This window comes from Balearica regulorum, chromosome 6, assembly GCF_011004875.1.
Source record: "Balearica regulorum gibbericeps isolate bBalReg1 chromosome 6, bBalReg1.pri, whole genome shotgun sequence".
Lineage (NCBI taxonomy): Eukaryota > Metazoa > Chordata > Aves > Gruiformes > Gruidae > Balearica > Balearica regulorum.
The window spans coordinates 37,225,459-37,244,140 of record NC_046189.1 but is presented as its reverse complement, the minus strand read 5'-3'; positions in this window follow the sequence as shown (position 1 = coordinate 37,244,140).

Below are 18,682 nucleotides of genomic sequence, written 5' to 3'. Positions count from 1 at the left end.
AGTCTGATCATATTTGCTGCTTTTCCTAGTAGGAGGAGCATAGGTAGCACCCAGGTAGGTTTAAGGTGGCCGGTGCATCCTCCACTGATCAGAGCCCATTTGCTGAAATAGCATAAGGCGTGAAAGTATGCAACGCCGCACTGCTGTCCTTACTACCAGAGTCACAATATTCCAATTATAGATCCTTGATAGTCATCTGAACTTCTTTTGTGTAGGAAGACTATAGCAAGACGCTTTGCACAGCATAATCAGCGTCGCTGTGCGGTAAAAGCCGTGCTGCGTGTGAGCTCCCCAAGGCTGGTGTGCAGCCCGTGCTTCCCCAGGCTGGAGATCCCACGGTCTTTTGGTGGCCTTTTAACTGGCTGTGGTGAGCTACTGTGGTTCAAAAAAAACCCTGTATCTACCCTGTAGGGTTTTGTAGTTTAATAGGCAGTCTGAAAATAGGTCTGTCATAAAAAGACAGTGACCTTCTTCAGGTTTTGTCAGTCTGTGTGTGATTGGGTTCATACATTGTACCGCCCTGATGTGTCTTATATGACACTTTTCAGAAGACATTAAGCCTTTGTGAAAGATGTGTGATGATTTTCTGCATACGTTTAGCTATTCTAATAATCCTGAAATTCCTGAAGTCCTAATAGTTCATTGCTCTGAACAGTATTTCAATGTAAATTATTCTGCAATTGTAGCTTTAATTCATTTTTTTAGTTTGTTTCCCATATTGCAGAATCAGATATCTTTTTCCTCTGTTCTTAATGAACATGAATAAAACAGAGCATAATGAAATGGCTAATTTGAGATTGCTAATATATATACCACCAAAGTTGTGTCTGACAGTATTAGGCTGTCCTTTTTGCTGCTTAAAATTAAAACATTAATGTAGCTTTCAGTGATAGGTACTAAAACATCTTTATAAATATTTGAAAAGACGCTGTTCAATGAACTGTGCAAGACAGGAGGCTGACCTCGCACAACTAATTAATTATCACAATCAGAGGAACTCCAGACAAAGTACCCTCTCCAGCAATTTGAAAGCTAATTAACATTCATGTCTCGTAAAAGTCACTTGACTTCCAATTATGATTAAATATGCAAGGTCACTGGGACACAGCAAGTGGAAGAGCTGAAAGTAATCCCCCAGTACTGTGGCGACAGTGAAAAAGCAATGTCATGCACTGAAAGACTGTGCGAGAAATACGGATTACACGTCGTTGTGTCCCACTGTGCCACGTGAAGGACTGACGGGGACACCACCACCATCAACGGTTTTGGCCCCGCTTCTGCAGACCAGCAAAATGCTTAACGTTTTATTTCCAAAACTGAATCACACTGGACAGTTACAGTTGTCCGTAGGCCTGATCAAAATATTGTCTACCCAGTTCTAAGAATATCTGCCAAATTATATGACTTCTCTCATCATGCGTTTTACTATAAAATGAATGTTAACGGATTGAACAGCATCTTTTGTCACAGAATAGTCCTAATTAATCACATCTGACTGGAGTGTAGTGCCCTTTGTTAAGGAAGATCAAATTGAAACAAACAATGTTACATTACTTTTACGGGACTATGATGAGTAGGGCAATCCTTTCGTACTAAGAAGTTCATACACCCATTAGCATTTGCATCTACTGCTAAAGTATTTTTAAATTTGAATAATATATTTCAATATTTGAAAATAACTTACAAGTATTTTCTTCTCATATCTTATAAAATAGACTTTTTTTAAAAAATGAATATTTTAATGAGGGAAAATATAATTTAGATTAACAAACACATTAATACTAAATGAAGTAGCAAAACAATAGCCATAAAGACAACGTAATCAAACAGCAGCAATTATATTATCTGTTTAAATACCCATATCCAATAAATACAATATGACAGCCTGAATCTTGTCACATATTGCTGTAACACATCCTATTTTTGTTGATATCATTATTATTAGAACAATTGTTACTGTCTACCAAAGAGAAAAATGTTGAGGTCAGTCACTCCACGCTCGTCACTCCAGTGTGGTTAATTGCTATCACGTCAGCCAGGAACAAGCAATAACCTGTGAACATTGAAAGTCCATTTAGATGCTGCATCAAGTGTGTTTATTTGTACAGCATGATGTAAAATATGAAAGTTCACTGAAGAGGACACTTCACACTGAGATGTGCTCGGTGTCTCTCCAAAGGGGAGGGAGTAGGAAGCATTACCCTTCACTGGGACAAGGAGCAGTTAATTAGTCCATCAGGAAAGGAGATGGCTCTTGACCTAATAAAGCAACAGTTGTGTCTCAGAGGAAGTGAAACGATGCGCTGCTTAATTAAGAACACCACCTACATAATCTTATAACAGCAAGTTTCAGAGAGCAAGATTAAATCCGGGACAAGCCTTTGGGGGACTTGCAAAATATGCTTGGCTACATGCTTTTCGATTTCTTTATGTTTTCTTAGGGGTTTTTTTGCTTCCTACTCTCCATGAAGCAGTTCACTGGCAGGTTGAAAAAAATCAGGGAAATTAACTGGATTTCCATGGATACAGATAATATGAAATAGAGTTCTTTGTACTGAACTGTTCTTTTTATTTGCACTTATTATATTTTTAGAGTTAGAATTGCAATTTAAAAAATTGTGATGTTCTTGCAAGGTTTGAATGATAGAAAAACAGGGTCATACTCGTTACAGACAACAGAAACCCTGTAGACAGCACTGGGGGAGGGAACTATTTAATTAAGATAACAAATACAGAATAACAGGGCTTGATAGGACCTCGGGGAGCCATCTTGCCCTCTCCATGTTTCCCAAACAGAATCAGCCATAGCTAAGCCAGCCTCTATAGGCATTTCTCCAGCATTTTTGAAGAGTGACAACAATGTCCTTAAACAGCAATTCCAGCTTTTGCTGTCCTTCTTTTAAAGCTGCTTGCCCTATCCATCATGAACAAACCATACATGTTTCTACAGCCTTTAAGAAAGTGAAGAGCAGAGAAGATGACTCCATTGGGATGTGCACATCTTGGTCCTGCTCCACATCTCATAAGCAACGAGAAGCCTGCTGGAATAGCATCTCCAACCAAACTATGGGTGGCACTACGAAGACCAACAGTGTCATGTTATCCTCTTTCACTGCAGCTCTGGACCATGCTTGCTATCTGAAAATGTCTGTGAGTGACAAGGGACTTGTGGAGCCACTTTTCTTCTTTTTTACTTCTTACCACAGTCAAAATGGTCCCTTCCAACCCAAACCATTCTTTTATTTTAATCCTCAAAGTGAAGTTACACTGCAAACAAATATCTTCACATTTCAGGATAAAAAAAAAAAAAAAAAAAAAAAAAAAAACAACAAGGCTATATCCCTATCTAAAAAAGACAAGAAGTAATTTCTCTGCAAAGCTCTGGACATCAGAGAGTCACATAGACAGTATTTAATACAGCCAATGTATCTAATTTTATTATATCTATACTTATAAAAACAACACTTAGTCCTACAAAGAATTCCTAATCATTTCTGCCAGAGAAACCTCTGAGCTTCGTTAGCTTGAAGGAAGGTCTCTGCTGACTCCCCTGCCCTGCCTTATTTCACAGCAGCAGGCTGAATCTATCAGGTCAGTAATGCAGATAATGAATCAGTAATGCCAATAGTGCAACAAACCTCCTAAGTGTAATAAATTGAAATACTAACTCTATGAAATTTAAGAGTATCTTGAACAGGGCTGCAGAAGGAAGGGCATAACTAAGTTATGGGACTGGAAAGGTTCATCGATTAAAAAAATATCTACAGCTTTGCAAACTTCTTACCACAAAGAACAGCTTAAGGGAGGGGGCATTTGATCAGAGTCTACAGAGCCCTCCATGAGACAGGATAGAGGAGTATAGATGCGTCTGCAATCCATGGGATTAATGTAGAATCAGATGAGTGAAATTTGATGATGTTGAGGATAGAAGTGTATTTTTGTTTTGTTCTGAGGTTTTGTTTTCGCTCAGTGAGGATATCTACCACGCAATCAAATTACCAAGAGCCATTGTTGCAATCGCCATCACTGGAAATCTTTAAATCAAAACTAAATTTATTTTTTTTTTCTAAACAGATAGTGCTGTAATTCAGCCAAGATTTAATTCAAGTAGTTCTTATGTTATACAAGGGGTCAGTCTATAAGTTCATGACGTTCAGGCCACTACAATTCTGTGAGCTTGTTACAAAAGCAATACATAAGTTGTTGAAAACTTCCTGAGAGATGCAACATTCTCCACAAAACCCACCCACCAAACACCAGTAACATTCTTTTTTCACATTTTATTTCAAAACAGTACCATTTCATTTTCTAGGATAACAATTACAGTGATAAGCTGTACGTGACATATTTTACACATGTAACAGGCCGCACATAAGGGGCACAACATTATTCAACCGTATTTTAAATGCAGAGCCACAGGTACGTGTGTGATTAAGTTGCCTGATGATACTCATAGCATCAGCAAGAAAGCAATGATGTGCTTCATTTGTAGTTCCCGAGATGAGTGAGTTCATTAGGAGTTTAGCACTAACGACTGGCTGTAAGAAGTACAACTGCAGATCAGCTGGCCGCAGAAAGCATTTGGGCAGTGAACTGCAGGGCACAGCTACTAGAGAAGGTAGGTATCCCACCGAGCTCCTACTACATGCACTTTGGTTCACAACTCGTGGGTTTCCCCTTGAGCTGCCACCTCCCCTCAGCTACAATTAAGCTAAAAGATGAAAAAAGGGAACGAATAGTTAAAGTCCGGCCCAGCACAGACATGCTTTGGTACAGATTCAGTCGGGGAAGGCTGAGGGAGAGCTATCCGTGCTGTTCACCCAGCACACCGGGGCTGCTGGCGGTGGAAAGTCAACAAATACCCCAGGAGTTTGGTGCACCACTGAGCCGTGCTTGGAGGTGTTATATTTAGGAATTGGCTGAATACCATTAACCATCAGGAAAAAAAAAAAAAAAATAGCATTGTATTTGTACGATTAAAAAAAAAGTAATATTTATATCACTCCTCCTATACGACTGATAATGACTAATTTTCTAGTGGGTCCAGAGACTCAGGCCATAAGGCAGCTGGAAGAAAGACCTATTCTCTTTAACAGGCAGAGGCTTTCTCTGGGGTGATGGTTCAAACAGCTGGTGTCTTGTCATGTTCCCAGGTCTTCTAGTGAGGTGTTTTGGGGTTTCTGTTGTTGTTTTTGGGGGTTTCTTCCCCAACTCCCCGGCAGCATTTAAGCACATTCACTCCCTGCTAAAAAAAAAGGATTCCAGAGATCAGAAAAGAAGAAAAGAGAAGTGAACGTGGGCACGCACAGCAACCCCAGGAATGCCCCGACCACACATTTCCTTCATGAAGGGGGGAAAAAATGCTTCTGTGTAAATGCTATAGTTGCATAAAGCATTAGGCCTGTTCTGTGTAATTGCAATGATCACACTCTTTTTTTGCTCCAGCTGATCTCTGGAGCCCTTAACTCGCGCTCCAGTCCCCTCCTCTCCCTCTTCACCTCGCCGCCACTCTCGCTGTTTCCTGTCCCCGAGGAACCGAAATTCTGCCATTTCTCCTCCTGATGGCCCTTGCGTTTGCTCTTCTTCCCCTCCGTGCTGACCTCCGCTGGGATCAGACGCACGAGCGACGCAGGACGGCTGGCTCGGCTGGCTCGCTTCCCTTGTGAGGAACGGGCTGCCTATGCGTTTTGTGCAAAGATATGCATTTGCTTTGAGGCAATCAGGGGAGCATGACAACCTTATAAAATACTGGAGTTCCTGAAAAGTTATAGTTCTAAAGACTACATAGGGAAATGGAAGTCTATGATAATAAAGGCAGCTTGCATTTTAGTTTTCATTGTATGACTTCATAGAAATTGTTTGTTTCCATTGAAAACGCTGTCTGACCTAGCCTACAGCAGCCTTGCAAAGCAAAGCGCTCCATTATCCTACCTTTTCTCCTGTAATTTCAGTTTTGAATGCTTTTAAGCGTTCTGCATACCCATTCTGCATGCCAGGCTGGGGGGAACTCAGCAGCAATCACCACGGAGATGGACCTGCTTTACTTGATACTGCTCATGGTGCTGCTTAGCTTCGTCTCTGAGTATTGAAACGCACTTCTGTAAGTATTTCTTGTGTCAGTACGAGATGTGGTGGCACTGATCTTTTAAGGAATTTTTAGGAAGTTAGGAATATTTGGGGCTATCTTGCCACAGAAACATGTGGATGACTTCTAAAGCCCAGGGACATGCACAAGAAACAAAATTTCTGGTATCATAGCTTGGTCTCATGTAATTAAATTCCTAATAGGAAATGGATATGTACCTAACCTGCTCTTTATGAGTATTGTGAATTCCCAGTTTCCCAAGAACTGAGCAGTTATTATGATGTAAGTAACATGTATTCAGTGTACATAGCACAGCTGGTTGTGGTGCTTTCCTTAGACTACAGCAAAGAAAAATGCCACACGTAGGACTAACCAGCTTTGCTCATAAAACATTGCAAGTGTGGAATTTTAATCTAAGCTACTTAACTATTTTATCAACATGCTTTGAGCTGATTAAATCAGTTTCTTTATGCTCTAGGATTTAAAATCCTGGCTCTAGAAGTTTCATGTGTGAGCTTGGAGTTCACCATCCAGTGTGTGTGAGAATGTGCAGCGGAAATTAAAGACTGCTCAGAATTCTGTGTAGCAAACCCACTTCTTAATGACAGATTTTTTTTTAGGTTCACTGTGCAGTCAGGGCACATGAGATTTTTTTTATTTTTTTTTCCTGAACCAAGTTTACTGCTGAAGGTAGCAGCGTAGTTCGCACTAAAGCATAAATCTGGAGGCTGAAAGCCTCATAAGAACACACAATATTGCTATTGAGAGTACTCAAGTGAAAAAATTGAAAAATTATGTATTTTAAAGTGCTTGTAAAATCCTGTTGCCCTATGGTTTGCTGATACGTACATGCATCTTGTTTACTTTCATTTTTCAAAACCAGTAATAATAATGTCATTGTAATGAACATTGTTTGGACACTGCTGATGGGCATCTGGATGTGAAATGATACTCACAGGCCAAAGGCCAAAAAGAGAATGAGTCTTCTATCACCCTGTCAGAGCAGAACCATCTTCTCCACAAAGCCAGGAGAAAGACTTGTTTTTCCTATCCATGTACACCTTGAGACTCACTGTGATTTAATGCTGCAAGTCCCAGTTTGGCCATTCGCTGGTCGGTCCCACAGGCTTCTTTGTGTGTTGATGGAGCCTTTTGCTGTCCTGTAATTGGTATTACCCAAAGGGGAAAGACTGGCAATACCCCATCTCTTGCAGCACAGGCTTTTCTTGGCCAGGAGCACTCCTATACATACACCAAAATTTCACTGAAAGGAAATTCAAATGGATTCACACTGTGTCTACTTTCCCATCTTCTTCATTCTCAATAGCTTTTGCTCATGAGAATACTTCATACATTCAAAGTGAATTCAGAACAGCTTCACTAGGAAAACACATTGATCTAAAGTGGATGCTTAGATTTAACCAAGACTACAATATATAGTGTATATCTGCTGGAAGAAAGAAAAAAATCTAGTTCTTGGGAGACAGAGAGAATGTAATTAACTTGAGTTACATCACTTACTGCTGTATTCATGGATCCAAATTCAATTCTCTTTGACATACCTTTTAAAAAATCCATTGTCATGAAAAGTAAAGTGCAGCTTCATTATTAAAACTCATTTTGAGTTGCTGCTTTTCTCTGCTACTTTTGAGTTCAGTACAGACCTGCCAGGGAGCCCTGCTTAGTGTCTGACCCTGGAGAACTTGGGCTGTTGGCCAAAAGCAGCACAAGGTCATTAAAAATGTGTCCCTTCCTTTCCACCCATCCTGCCCCCTCGCTCCTCCTGGCACAACCAGATGGTTGTTATCCTCCTTCAGCAAAACAAATAATAATGTTGTGTGTATATTATCCATTCATGAGGGATAATTACCTTTGTCAATGAGCCCTGTATCCAGCAACTTCTCTTGTCTTTGCTGTCAATCCTCTGACACCAGCATGCAGCTTGCATTGCATTGCATTGCATTGCACTATATTATAGCAATTATTTTATTTTATTATTTTATTTTATTTTATTTTATTTGCAGTTCTCAGCTGGCATTTTGAGTAGAATTACTCTGATTTCATTTCCTACAGTGTTTAACATGTGGATACAGCTGGGAAACACAGTGCTGTCACTTAACAGAGAAAGAAAATGCCTAAAAAAAATTTGCCTTACTACCTTACCCTTTTTTTGTCTAGGCTGTGTATGTCCTATCATTGCAAATATTCTGTAAGTGTGGGACTCTCAACGAGTAATGTGAACTATGCTCACAAATCCTGGGCTAACAGTGTCGCCGCTGGTTGTGGCATAGCAGACGACAGAGCAGTGAAAGGCACAACTGGTGGCATTCTCATGTAGAGGGTTAATCATGCTTAATGAACCCAGTGAGGTGGAAAACGAAAATTCACCCACATCTAGCTTTAGTTCTTTGTGGCACTGGTAAATTGTTCAGTAAAACTATTTTCTGAGGAATAAAGGCTGCAGGAGGCTGTTGTTAATGGCAGGGGATTGTGAAATGCATATAATGCTCCTCTTGCTTTTCTGTTGTTCTTTCTTTGCATATAGCACTAAGTTGGGGCGAGGCACTGTGCTGTCGTCTGCCTGTATCCTGACTGTCACACAGCACGTCTGGCTGATGCAGAGGGTGATGGCTGAAAGCTGTGAACTATGAAAGCCAGGCGCTCTAAGAATGAGCCTCTGCACTCCCAAAGTCATTTTTCAGCTCTGGCACGTTTTTTTCTCTGTCTAGAAACCAACAGGAGCATTTGTGAAATGGAAGAGGAAAAGCCAAACAACTGCAACAGAACGGCTGCCTGTTTCCAAATACTTTTGCCCGCTTTTGAAGGCTGGCTCGTCTCTGCTCCATGCACCAGCCGCTTCCCAAACTCGCTCCTGACCACCTCCACCCTCACTGAGGTCTCGCCGTTGCAGGGCTGTGACGATAATTTATTTGTTCCTGCCCGGGCACTCGTTGCTCCTGGTTTGGGGAAGGTAAGCTGAACAAACCTTCCTGTTTGGAGCAATAATACCTGTGATTCTGAGGTGTACTTACAGCAAATAACTCCTGTGCCAATTTAAAAGCCCCAGCCTTTCCTGTTTAATCAACTGCAAAAGCTGTTCATTGCTTTCTATATACGAGTGTCTTAACGCCGCGCTTTAATTAACTGTGTCGGGCTTGGCTGTCGTTCGACAGAGGTTTTATTGGAAGAGATGTTAAATCTCGTCTTTCATAACTGTCTTAAACACATTTGTACTGAACTCTTTTAAGTAATAATTAGTTTCCACCAGCTGCCTTTTATTCATTTCACATTTGCTTGTGGACAGCCTCATTAAAGTCTCCCACCTCCTCGGCCAGGGCAGGGAAGCTCTGGCCCAAACTTGCTCTCTCCTCTCCTGGGGAGCGCACCCGGGTCTGATAAGCACAAACACAACCTTCTTCTGGGGTTACAGCAGCTCCCTAAAAGTCATCTCGTGCCGGGGAGCCCTCTGCAGTGATTCCATGGTGGTAGCGCAATGTCAACTGCGGACACACCTGAGAGCTTGCAAGTCTCTGCAAGTCTGTCTTGGTCTTGCAAAGCCTCACCTTGCCTGGAGGTCTAGCATCGTGTCCTCCACTCCTTTCTCTCTTCCCTCCATGCATGACCTAGGCGTGGGTGCATGGCCCAAGCGTGCAGGCTGCTGCAGCATCCCGGGCGGGCGGTGGGTTTTCCCTCCCATCCACTTCAGGGCTCAGCATGAGACCCAGCACTCCTCCCTCCCGCTGGCGTGCCCTCCCAGATGCACTTTGTCACTGGCTTGCCAGACTGACTTAACCAACTGCTTACCCACCACCACAATATTTTATATTCCTTTTCATAAATGCCAGGTTAGAGCTTTCTAATTTTACTGCTGTGGATCCTTTGGAAGGGAAAAGGGCATACTTCTCTCTTGCTTTAGCCAGGGTTTTCAGAAGCAGCTAGCGACCAGGAGGTAACGTACGTGAGCTGTTCCCCTCTCCCCCAGCTTTGTCCAGTCCCACCTCCCACACAGAGCAAGGACGCTGATTTATCTGCTAATGAAGGTGCTTTTATGCCTCCATTACCTCAGTGTTTGTTTTTCTTTCTTTTTCCCTTCCTGTTAGCGTTGTAGACACTCACTGTATTTGTCAGCCAATACGGCCCGGCTGTTTGTAAATTAAGCAAGGTGGCCAATTTCCTCTTCACGACTTTTCGTTAAATATTTAAGAGCACTTACATATGAGCCTGATGCTTTCCTGTACGTGCACTAGATCACTTCCAAATACATGTTGTTTTCTGTAGTACACAAACCCCAAACCTTCTCCTCCTGACATCCAAGCCACCAGCCCCACCACTGCCCGCACTCCCCGCTTCCAAGTAGGAAGCCGCTTCACTAACGGGGTAGGAGGAAAACAAAAAGACACCAAAAAAAAAAAAAAAAAGGCACACTATGTCTGACCCAAAACTGCTGCAGATTCTGGCTTTTCGTGTTCAGTGGTGAGGCTGAATCAACATGCACATCTACAAATGGTCCTCCAGGACTTTCATCTCAGTGTGAATTCATGGTTTACAGGTTCGAGCTACCTTGTCATTACAGATCTCTAAATAGAGGATTGGAAATTACCAGAATAAATTTGCCCTTACAGGAGAGACCCGGATGGTAGGTTGTAAGGGGAATATTTAACGTGCAGAAATGTACATTCCTACGCACCATGATACTTTTGCTTTTGTAATTGTACTTGAAGTTTTCCCATCATTTGTAGGTTCTTTCGGGAGATGCTATGAGACTCATCTTTCTGTATAAGGATATTTATTCATGGAGCTGATTTGAACTACCTTGAAAGTGTCGTGCATTTATATTTAACATTTAATTATTGCTACTTTCTCAGGCCTTTGCAGAATTATCTACTTTAATATTCCCACGATGTCTACTGTGAACTTAGCTACTATTGCTTGTAATAGGAAAAACAACAACAAAAGTCAGTCTTTCCTTTTTGTCTTTATTATTCTAGAAGTGACCAAAACCACACAGCTGGTGGCTGTATATGCTGAGGAGCCATAACACCAGACTGCCCCTAAGAGCTTACCTAGAAAGATGGTCGAGAAGCTGTCAAAATGGCTCATTTAGTGAGGAGACGAACTACCTGTGGGAAAACCTTGCCACTAAATGGTTTCCTGTAAAATCCTAATGGCAGATGTGTGGATGTTTGGCCTTACTCCAAGGGGTACACATCCTAGAGTCGGGATTGGGCATATTTTGAGAGAACACATTAATGCCAATGGGAGGGTAAGGATGATACATTTTATATCCTTTCTGAAAAACAAATCTCTAGCCTAAGTGCAGGCTACTGTTAAGAAAGGAGAAAAGATTTTTCTTCTTCTTTATATTTATGTAGGATGTCTGTCCTCTGTTCCAGTGAAAGCAGAGCAAAATTTGCAAGTACCTGCTGTAACATCCTTGCGGAGGTGCAGCCGACACCGCTGCTGCCATCGCTTCATGCAGTCTTTGCTAGACAGGTGTGTACCGAGGAAAATAATAGCTCTGAACACTGTCCTCTCTCTCACAGCTGAAATACATTGGGTTTGTGAGCTCTTCCTCCCTTGTCAGCATACATCATGTTTTCTTCCCCCACGCTTACACTTCACTAATGCTATCAATAACGTCCTCCTTCTTCCATATTTTTTTTTTTTTTTCATTTCTTCTGCTGGATTCCTGGTATTTCATCAGAACTCGCTCCATATTCACCTCCCTCCAACCCCAGCTTTCTTTCCCAGCCCAAGCACACTGCGAAACCTGTATAACCAGTAGCTCCCCACCATATTCCCAAATGCATCTGAGACCTGATGGTTCTAGGTAGTGTTTGCCCTGGAGGATGGCTCTTCCCTGAAGGCTGCCTTCACCCTGCTGCCCCCCAGCCCTGTCTCAAGAGCAGCTCCCTCCAGATCTCCCTTGCACCCTCTATGGGGACTGTGCAGGGGGAAAGGCTCAGCAAGGGATGGGGCACCTTCTCCTCCTCCAGCCATGGCATCCCTTCACTCGTCCATGCTGGTCTCCATCCGGCAGCAGGAAGCTCAGAAGGACAAAAGAGATATGTCTCCATTGAAAAAAGGGCAGAGTTTGGCTGTTAAATGGAAGCGGCTCATCTCTCCATCAGTTGGAAACTGCATGGAGAGATGTAGTGACTCTTCTTGAAGATAAAGCTGGGGGAAAAGCATTGATTCTTTGCCATAAAACTGTGCATATATCCCAGCTGCATGAGAAGGGTTTGTCACACACATATCCCAGCGGTGGCCATCGGGGTAGAGGCTGCGCTGCCATCAAAGCCGCATGTGTACCAACTGCGTGATGCTTCAAAGCCACCTTTGCCTTCCTGCCTGGACTTTTACCCTCATTCCTATCCACCTTGCAACTCCTAGCCCAGGTGGAAAAAGCCAGCCATGCTGAATCCTTTGATCTGTTTTCAGCAACTTCTGTGCAAGATGTAAATGCCTTTTTGTCACACAGCGCAGTGTATTAAGCAGCACTGAGCACTGCAAAACCTCAAAATTCACTTTGATCTAATCCCTCGACAAAAATACAAAACCCAGGTCCCTACCTGTGTGCATAAGGCTCTCTTTGATCCTGCACGGGGCCAGAGCCTGGCTCTGTCCTGCCTCTTGCGGTGGGGCCAGAGACGAGGTGCCCTCTTGCTCGGATTGGCTAAACCAAACCATGGAGCAGGTTATTAATTTACTAAAGCAGGAGCTGGTGGATGGAGCCCAGAGCTCTCAGGAAACCATTTTCTGCTGTTCTGGGGTAAAGCCTGCGTCTCCTCTTCCAGCAGACGCTGCAGGTCTGGCCCGTGCCCCGGCTCAGCCTCTCCCCGCTGCTGCTATGCCGCTATTGTGGGGGCGTGTGTGGTTATTTCATTTCTTTTTCTGCAGCAGCCCAGCTGGAGACGTAAGATAATATCCAAAATAATTAAGCACCTCTCACAATACGGCTCCTGCTCCAAGACATCTTCAAGAGGAGGTGTGCGAATGGGAGACCCGAGTGTCAGAAAGCTGACAGCCGAGGCGGACAAGAGAAGAATTATAGGCATTCAACAAACATTAAAAGGACAATAACACACTGGCTTATGGCTATTTATTTTTTATGAGCGACTTTGGCAGTATTTTGTTTGAAGTTTTGATGGCCATATGTTTTCCAGGGAGGCACAGCGCTGTTTGTAAACTGTGCTATAATTGAAATTGAATTTTTATGAAATCTATGTGAAATATGATAACACATTAAAATACTCTCCTTTGGAGAGTTTCCTCATTGATTTTTGTTGCATTAAATCTGTTTACACATCAAAGGAAAATATTGCATTCTGCCTGTCTTCATTTCAGTCACACCCTTCCTTTTGTTTCCTGGAGACTACACATGGCAAAGCAAAATCCCCTCTGTTCAGAGCTCTTCCAGCGCTCACACTTCTTTTAGTGAAATGATGCTTTACGCTATAATTGGCCTTCTTTCTCCCATCTGCTTAGCAAACCAGGAACTTTACGACATCTTTTTCTTCCCTCATCTTTTTTGGCAATTCAACTATATTTATACGCCGGGACCAATCCTGCCCTACCGAAAATATATGGGATTTCATGGCCGACTTTTTGCTAGGATTAGGATCAGTCTGCAGAGGTATCTGCTATGGACAAAATCTGTAGCTGGAGTACACACAGTCATGGCTCAGTTCACTTCAGAGGAGCTGTGCTGATTTATCCGAACATCTGTCCCTGGAAAAGTTTTTTGTTATGGTAGAAAACATTTTAAATTCAACCAGCATATTTTATCTCGGGCTTCTCAGATGTTTCTGTAAAGAACTGAGCTTTCTTTAATTTTTATGTGTGAAAAAATGCCATTTTGTATATATGTATGTATGTGCGTATCAAACTATTTTGTATGTTATTGAAAAGTGAATGCAAAGCACAGAAATGGGGTGGGTGAAGGGAAAGCATAAGCATTAGTTTATTTTTAGCCTGGTACTACGGAAAGACTTGCAGAGCGAATCCATCTTAATGACCAGACTAAAACGGAAAGTGTTCTTAGGACCGGTAACTAGATCTAAGATGATAAACCTTCCCTTGCTTTACTCACAAAGCTCCTTGTCAGAGCATCAGCGCCGCGATAAGGCTGTTTGTATCACCCAGTCCAGGTTGTGCATGTGTGGAGCTAGGACAAAAGCCTGTTTCAGACACAAAGGAAATGATCTATTTTGATGTTTTTCTCTGTCACTGTAGGGATAATAGCTAAATGCTATCGCTAGCGCCTGTTGGATCTGCCTCTGAGTTAAATGTGATCTCTAGTCAAATCTTATTTTCATTTCTCCTCTGCTAGTTGCGAAATTGATTTTAATTCTCCTCCCTGCACTTGCCTGACTTTCATTTTTCTCTGTTTTCAGAACATAAAACGTGCTGTACTTGCCTAGACCCTGGGCCCGCCAAAGCCGACCCTGCACCCTGGCCACAGAGCCTCCCACCACTTCAGGTGTCCTCCCTGGCAGCAGGAGGAACCCATAGCTGTCTGCACTGCCCGGAGCATGGGATTGCACTGCCTTTGTTATCTTCACTCCTATGCTTTTATTGATGACAAAAATTATCTAACTGCTGTTAAAATCCAGAAGAAGCATAGACCATCGTGGCTTTCTGGGTGGATGCACTCCAAGCTGTCAGTAAGCTACTTTATATGTTTTCTTTTGCTTTTCTTTGCTGTGTCTTTGCTTTGGTCATTTTTTTACATGTAAAAAATAATAATAATAATAAAAAATCAATTAAGACAAAGAGATTGTCTTAATCTCTTAATCTCTGGAAGCGTCCAGAGAAGAGGTGGCTGAGGCGTATCTATGGGACTAACTTCTCTGACTGAGACAGAGGAACATCAGCTTGTGATGCAGTGATGATGGCTTGTAAGGATAGGATGTGAGATAAATGAAACCACAACCATGTGTGTTAGTATTTACAGGCAGCCCTCAGATGCTGGGATCACCTCCAAAACGGCTGTCCAGGCACTGAGGGAGAATAGTTCCCATTTTAAGGATAAGGTATATTTGTAATGAGAATAATCTCCCAAAATGTTAGGGACAGTTACTGCTGTGAAAATTCCTTTAAGGAACAGCAAAATTAACACAGAAATGTGTTTAATTGATTTATTTATATCACGAATTAGTGTTCTAGAAAAAGCTTGTAAGGTAGCAAAGTAAAATGATATTTATTTTCAAATTGCTATGTCTTCAAAGACTAAATTTGAACCTGCTACCCTCCATGAATACCATGGTGCACCAGCTCAAGCAGTTTCTTTTCCTCCTCTCCTCCTACCCATGTGCATGGTAATGTGTCTGAGGTGAGAAAATTCAAGATTTCGGCATGTCAAAGACTGTGAAATTTGCTGCAAAGCCTGATGGAGACTGTGGCAACAGCAGCCAACCACTATTTCTATCCATGGGCTGCTGGTCCACAGGGAGCAACTTTGCTGCATGCCAGCAGAGAGATGCATGGGTGGTTGTCCCGCATGTTATAAAGAAAAGATGACGTCTACCGTGCCCAGTTTGCTGCTTGGAAGAGTGGAAGTAGAAGTGGGGAGTGAAAGCTAAGCAATAGCTTCCACTAAATACAAGGTGTAACACAGTGCCCCAGCAGGTACGTGAGTATGGGAAAGTTTGAGGAATTTATATTCCTAACCCTTATAGGCATTAAAAAAAAAAGAGGCATTTTAGATGATGTTCTGATCTGACATAATTGGATGTCTTCCACTGCCCTGTGCGCTAAGCAGGGGACCAGCTCTGCCCTCACCTGTCTCTGTTTCCCAGGGTAGAAGTGATGGGACTCCAAGCCAGCTCAGTCTGAGATGGGTCTGCCCTTGCCTCTTCCTGGTTGTGAGCTTCCAAGAAACAGCAGAGTGCTTTAAATTTAAGACAGACAAACAAATAAAACAACCCCAAAATCTGGGTTTTTTTTCTAAAGTTCAAATTTGCCTAGTTACCTTCTAAACAAACAAACAAACAAACCAAAACTCAAAGAAATGAGCTGAGACAGAACAGCAGCAAAAAACGGTTTCTGAGCACCTCCTCCTCTCTTCCCTGCCATGCTCTTGCAGGTCCGTGCTGCCTTGTGGAATGGGATTTACTGTGGTAAATTTGGTGTTTCTGAGCTGCAGCAAAATGTGTGGTCTTCTCTCTCATCCCTGGGCAGGTTTATTTGCTCGTCTCCTCTGAGGCCAGGCTGTTTGTTCCCTGTGCTTTACTTCTCTCCTGGAGCTACTGGCTCCCTGTCTGTAATTTTTCTCTTTCCTGCCTGCTCACCACATGGCACATGGGGCAGGAGGCTTCAGTGCACCAGCCCTCGTGCTGCCTCCGTGCACAGGGGTCCACTTGCTCCGCTCCCTCCTTTCTCGTCCTCCAAATAAAATGGAAAAGAAACCAGTCAAAACTGCAGCCCATCAGAGTAGGCAGAAGGAAATACAGTGAGTTAAAAATAACAAGGTGTTATGGACAAAAGGAGAAAGAGATAAAACCAAGAGAATAAAAAAAAAAAAGAAAAAAAAAACAGGAAAAAAAAAAAAAAAACAGGAAAAAGTGGTGAAAGGAAAGGGCAGAGAAAATCTGTAAAACTGAATAGAAAGACAAGTTTAGCAGCAGTCGTGGTGCCCCAGGCAGACAGGCAGGTTGCGATGAGCGGGAAATCACAACTTGCGTATGCCGTAAGCAGAACTTTGAAACACCTTACCATAGCAAAATGGCATGTGCATTTAGTATTAAAAATTAATAATAGCGCCTCCTCCTGTGACAAATTATTAAATAAACCATTAAGAATTGCCAGGGCTGAGTATCTAGAGTACTCCCCTTCCCTGTGTCAAAACCCATCGGTGGAGGGGAGAAGGCTGCAAACCCCACGCTGTTAAATCACGCGGTGCCCTCTTTGTGGAGGCGTCTGTGGAAAGCAGAGATCATCTTAGCACGGACAGCCTCTGTGCCCAAGCAGCAGTGCAAACTCCTCTCCTCTTTCTTCCACAAATTGTGATCATGCCCTGCAGAAATAAGAATAATCTGTATTTCTGATGTGGGAGGAGGTGGGGGAGCAGAGGTTGGAGGCTTTGCTTCTGTACAGATTGTATGTGTGTGTGTGTGCGTGCATGCACATAGAGATAGGTAGGTGTGCATTTGCAAATATATATGTTATGCATATATATATATTAAAAAATTTGCATAGATATAAGTCAGTACCAGGATTAACTGCATTAGATGTAAAGACAGACCTCCCATTTACAAAAAATGATGCCTATTTTGTCAGAGCAGCCTCGATAGCACTGGTTCCCAGTCAGGAGGAGATGCCAGCCCCAGGAAGGACTTGTCCTGCACCTTTTTATGGGCCTCCCCTGGTGTCCAGCACACTGCCCTGGATGCTCTGCCTGCCCTACGCTCACCTGGAAGCCAGGTAAACCCTTGGGGCCCCTGTCTGCGTATTGAACATTGGCTATATTAGATGCATAATGTATTTTGTTCATGCTTAGGGTAAAAAAACTTACTTGATGGTATTCTCGCACCTAATTCTTATGAACCTCAGTGAAATCAGTGGATCTGAGCCACAGATGTGGTTGGCAGTGCTTTAGATACTACAGGGGAGACTGACGTGGCGTTAGAAATGTCCATTCTAAAGAATAACAACTTGCTGATCCAATTTTTCCCCATCCCTGGCAGTGTTCAAGGCCAGGTTGGATGGGGCTTTGGGCAACCTGGGCTAGTGGAGGGTGTCCCTGCCCATGGCAGGGGGCTGGAACTAGATGGGCTGTGAGGTCCCTCCCAACCCAAACCATGCTCCGGTTCTATGATTTCAGCTGTCCAAGTGTATTCCACTGCTTTTGGTAATACGCTTAAATTACACTTTGAAGTCCCGGCACATGTGGTCAGACGAGTGAGCATCCGGGGCCGGCATTTGGGTGGGAACGGGAGCCCAACCTGTGCATCAGTATGGATGTAGCCTACATTGAAGCAGGATCAGTGCTGAGGACTAGGATGAACAGAAACCAGTGCATTTCCTGCAGGAAACTTGGCATGTGTTAATTATGAAGTAGTGTTATAAGAGCCATATAACAAAAACAGCAACAGCATATAATTTAGGAAATGGTATTTCACAAGTGGATTAATTAGCTAGTCACATTGTGGATGATAGTAAACACGTGTCTGGTTAGTTTCGGTATAATACAAGCTAAACATAGACACTAATAAATAATTATGCATTTCTGCCAAAACTTTGATGTTAATTGTAGATTACGTGAGATACTTGTTAAAAGGAAATCTATAATACCTGATCTGGTTTTCTATTAATTGAACATATTGCACAAAGTATTTATTATGTTATCTCTTTATTTATGAAGAGAATAAAATACATCTGACCAAAATATTTCAATTTTTTAAGTAAATATGGAAACATTGGTCTATAATATTAATACATTGTTAAAATTATTTTCTTTAATACTTGTTCCTGGTTTGTCTCTAGGTGTTTCTTAAGCTTTCAAATCTTTCTAGAACTGTGTTCAAAATAATACTTAGCATAAAGAAAAACACTAAATATTTCATAGTATAATTAAATCTTATTAATGTAATTGTC